Source organism: Meleagris gallopavo, chromosome 15 (genome assembly GCF_000146605.3).
Source record: "Meleagris gallopavo isolate NT-WF06-2002-E0010 breed Aviagen turkey brand Nicholas breeding stock chromosome 15, Turkey_5.1, whole genome shotgun sequence".
NCBI classification, from domain to species: Eukaryota; Metazoa; Chordata; class Aves; order Galliformes; family Phasianidae; genus Meleagris; species Meleagris gallopavo.
In genome coordinates, this window is record NC_015025.2 from 2,667,011 (window position 1) to 2,672,184 (window position 5,174).

General features: G+C 37.9%; 1 protein-coding gene across 1 annotated transcript in view; it reads right to left on the minus strand.

Moving 5' to 3' along the window:
• Nucleotides 1-5,174, minus strand: part of LOC100539369 (ran-binding protein 17) — a 146,470-nt gene that overhangs the window by 137,907 nt on the left and 3,389 nt on the right. Inside the window, 1 exon segment of the mRNA XM_019620358.2 lies at nt 5,000-5,166. The gene's annotated coding sequence lies outside the window, so the exon portion shown is untranslated.

Consider the following 5,174-nt stretch of genomic DNA (forward strand, 5'->3'; position numbering starts at 1 on the left):
ATGCTCAAGTTCCGGGTGCCTGTCCAGAGGAGAAGAAGAGCTACATTTCCCCAGGGGGCTTTGCGGTCAGCGAGGAGATAGAACTCCCGGCAAGGTCACCTGATTCTCTCTTCTTTGCCTGCACTGCTTCGCTTGCGCTTCTCTGCCTGCGCTTCTCTGCCTGCGCTTCTCATCTCAGCGTTGTGGTAAGGCCGATCCACCATCAATTTCACATTCTCTCTCCTTATAAAATTCTGTTGATACCATATTTAGTAAATTACTTTGTTTTACCTCAGATTGTTGCCACTGTTTTCAATTATTTCGGGGTCCCCTATTTTTCTTTTTTTCTTGGGGGGTCGCGGAATTCCGCGGATCCCTCCGCCCTTCTAGTCACAGAACCGGGCCGAACCAGCCCGTAAACCATTGACATTCCCATAAACAAATACTGTTTCCATGCGAAATGATATTTACTATATCCAAGAAGATGGCGCATTCTTGCAAAAATATCTGATTTCTCTTTTAAATGGCATATGATTTCTCCATTAGCATAGCACACCCCTTTAGAAGTAAGGACTCACACACTGTTATATGTATTAAAAAACTGCCCCTCAGATGAGTGCTGGTAGCTGATCACGTGCACCTATTAAATCTATTGCAAAAAATGAGGTAAAATACACTAATCTGCCTACAAACAAACTGTGAAAGAAATTTAAACCAAGACAATTTACCTTGCTTTTTACAGCAGTACATTAATCGGTTGTCTGAGCCTTGAGTATCACATCCTTTGCTAAAAAGTCCCCATTACCATTACCTACTGACATACCATTACAGCACCTGCATTTAAATCCATAGCATGAAATCCAGTGTCCAAACGTCAACATCCAACTCACTGGATTCTCAGAAAAACTGACCAAATCAGCACTCCCAAAGGAGTTAAAGAACTGGAGCTGGGTAACACTTCAACAATGAGCTCCTCTCAAAAGCACTGAGTTGACTGAGCTCAAGTAGAATGGTTCCTCATGGTGCCACTTCCACTGCTATGGAAAGCTTTAATTGAATTAAAAAAAAAAAACAACAAAGTGCAAATTCCTGCTTTGATCACGGTTTAAACTACACGAAGCTGAGAAAATAAAAAGGAACAAAGGGAAGACACTCAAACATTGCTCAGAATTAGACGGTTCACCCTTTGTGCCAAATGGGGAGGTGAGAAATGCAGAGCAAGTGAGACGTGGAGGAAGGGAGATGGACATTTTTGCCATTGAACATTTTTAGGTCTTGAGCTTAACTGGGTCTCACATAAACCCCAATTGAGAAAATAGTAGTGATTCATGCTGCGACAATCAGGATGCTATGAACTTAAGTTTAATTGTAAAGAGCCTCACCTCTTTTAAAAGAGAGCATGCAAGCACCAGTATGTCCTTCAAAGAGGTGCCAAGGAAGGAAGCTGCTATTTCATGATGTTTTGCTGAAGGTCTTGAGTAATCAACCTAAGAAAAGTTATGACATAATCAACAATGCTCCCTTCACAGCTACAGCTGGACTGTGTGTGTACCTGGCAGGCTAATTATTTTGCACTTAAAACCAAAAAGTACAGTTCAGCAATAAATACAGATCTTCCCTACTTCCTCAATTGCCTTTTATTTTTTTATTTTTTTTAAACCCTTCAAGGTTGAACCTTTGGATGGAAAGGTCTGAAGCACTTCTTCGGGTCAAGACAGAAAAGGACAATCATTAGCAGAAATACAACCCTAAGAGTCAATTATTCAGTTTTCTTTATTAGTTCTACATGTGGCACACATCTGTTACGGGCTGGTGAATTTCCGGCCTCCTGACATATTTTGGTAGAGGAAGAAAGGGCAGATAACCAGGTTAGAGTTATGTAATATTTCTCCCACCACTTTTATGAAAGAAAGATGCATTTGATGTGCTGCTTCATCAGCAACACATACACCCCTTGCACAAGGAAAGAAACATCTTACTGAGTCAGTTCTGAGAGAATCATTACTCCTATGATACAACGTTCCACAGTGTTCTAGAGAAAAAAACAACAAAAAAAAACACCCAGATATAATCGCTCAAACTTCACTGCTTGTATTTAATATTTTTTCAACATTTCTCAAGTCAATAGTAATTATTAGTTTGAGATAAACCTAGTTGTTCAGAAGGCTTTCACACAAATCTCTATCACATTAATAGAACTAGACATTAGAGCTCCATAATCAGCTCTGGAAAAAAACATGTAAGAACTGTATGATAACAAAAAACTGTCTGAAAAGAGTTTAATCAACTGCAATCAAGAAATTCACTATTACACATATTCTAAAGGCTCAGCTTTCCAGAACCAATACAGCAAGCTGCATGAAACTCAAGCCATAAAAAATTAAGCCATGCACAGACGAAAGAGACCTCAGAGAAAATAAATACCATTATGAAATGCTACGTATCCCAAACCTCATTCTCTCCTCTCCACAACAGTCTACAAAGCAATGCTTTGAAGTTAATGACATATTCCACGTGTGCAGAAAGTAAAGCAGTAGGTATCAAACACTGGTTAGATCACACACTCAGATGCAGGTGAGTTCCACAAAACACTCTGAAACTCACAGTGACTGGAATTTGCATCTGGCTGTCTTAACTGAGCTATTACAGAACATTTATTATTAAAGAAATAAATTTATTTTTCAATTGCAACTAGGCCTTACCACTGACTCAATGAGAAGACCTGTGTCTGCTTCCAAAGATGAAGTCTGCAGCTTCAGCATCCTTGGTACCCAACATTCACTTTTGTCACAACCAAATCATCATTCTGGCAATGCTGAAGAGCAACTCAAGCTCAACTAACAAACAATCTGGTTTTTCACCAGCCTAACTTTTCATTGACATATACTTTATATTATCATTTACACCAAAAGAAATCAGAAGTAAGAAGTTCAGAGAGCTCTCAGCCAAAATTTCACCTGTTGCCCTGCCTTCAATAAGATCAAGCATCTAATAATTTGAAGGCATTACCATTTGGTATGAACGTTCCCTGGATCCACAAACCTACAGAACGGGAAGATGCAACCTCTCCTCTCCACTGCTGAGGAAAGCTGTGCAGTGAACTATGGAGGAACTGAGAACACAATTACACACCTACCTGCTATTATCCTTTTTTAAATATTAAATCACACTCAAATTCACACTGGATGAACTCTGCAAGCATTTGAAGCTACCATTGTTTAGGGATTTTTTCTAATATAAATTTAATTTGCCAGCAGATATACGGCTTAATTTTCTTTGCTACAGGAATTCTTAATTTAACTAAAGAAATCTCTTAAGCAGCTAAATTTTGTATTTAAATCTCCATCTTTAACGAACTACACACTGAAGAGTCATACTGCAATCATTTTAATAATAAATGCAAAATCCAATTACAGTACATTCATAAAAATTACTGCAAAATGGTGGAGTACTATACTTGAGTTTGTTTTTAATAAAAAAGATATTGCATCTTATCTTTTATTAGACATTCCCAATGTAACTTAGAAACCACATTAATTTGAATAGGACTATGAACACACTCAGAATGAAAAACAAATATGACAGACTCAATGGCAAGAAATTAACTGTAACTTCCTGTTTTCTTGCTGAGTTGCAAAGATCACTGACACAAGTGTACATAACAGATCATTTTAGAAGTAGATCTCCAAACATCTCATAATCTCCAACTTTTCTGATACTGACTTCTCAAAATAAGTATTAGGTTTAATACCTACACAGACGTTCAGGAACACTGATCAGAAATAACTTTTAACACAGATCTGTTATTCCCCCAGAAGCTTACAATTAAATATATAAAATCAGACTGGTTAATAAGCCATGCCATGCAATCACTGCCTCTGAACTTATATCCCAGAAGATGTTGTATATCCCATATCTTTACCTACTGCTGTGTCTAACAGTACTTGCTCTAAATTTGAGGTGTAAATTTGCCTAGTGAACAGTGCAAAGTGCACTCTGACTTTGTAAGAAATTCTCTCAAATTTTCAAATACTGTGTATATGTATACACACACACACACACACACACACACACACAGTATATATATTCTTTATATGTAAAAAGTTCACTTCTCTACCAACACAGTGGGATAAGAGGAAATAATACAGAAGGAAATGCAAAACAAAACCATTACTGCCTCATTCAACAGAGGGAAGAGGAGTTACCTTTCCTCCCCAGATTCCCCAAATTACTTTCTAAAATGTATAACTTTTGTGATATGTTAAACACAGACTAAAACAGGCAAAGTAACAGCTACAAAAAAAAAAACACCTCTGAACTGATTACCAATCTTCCATGTAACAAATAAGGTGTCTTGCAAATTTGCAGTCTGCCATTGTATCTATGAAGCTATCAAGGTACCTAGTGATTTCTGCTAAAAAACTACTAAAGTGCAGGCAAAGTCTCACTGCTCATACAGAAATGCAGTAAAAAAAGTAACAGTAAACACTCCAAAAAGTAGTTAAAAAATGTATCTTTTTGACCACTACTCCATAACAGCAATTACATTTGAACTAGTTCTAGAACTGAACAGTTCAGCACAACTGAGGTTAAAGCCTGAAACATCTGACAGTCCTACATCCTCCATGCCCCACACAGCAGAGTAGCAGCGTTTACTGATCAGGTAATTTGGAGCTGACACCATACCAGAAATGTATCTCCACCACGGTTTTAAAAAAAGATGACAACATTAAAAAGAACAGATCAGTAACAGGGGCTCACGTGGATAATCACACCATGAAAAAGTGCTTTGGAAATCAATCAGTAAATAACAACATGGCAGCACTATGAACGTTGTGTGACATCAGTAACTTAGCAAAGCCATCCCCACACACATCAAAGCCACTCCCTTCTTCAACGTAGGACAATCTTCTGTTTTAAGCAGTTCTCTTCACATTTTTTCCACTCAAAACAACTTAGTGACATGTCAATGACTTCAAACGAAGTCATCTCAACATGCAAGTGCACGACTGTTACCTACCTGCAAGAATTCTTCTACATCAGCGATGACATCTTTGAAGACAAGCTGGTCTTTCAGTATGCCAAACCATCCTAATTTGGTAATTTTAGCAATGACTTGAACAAGAGCTTGTGTGACCAAAGGAGCCAGTGTGGGTTGAGAAGTTACATAGTTCAGAAGGTAATTTCCTGTAAAA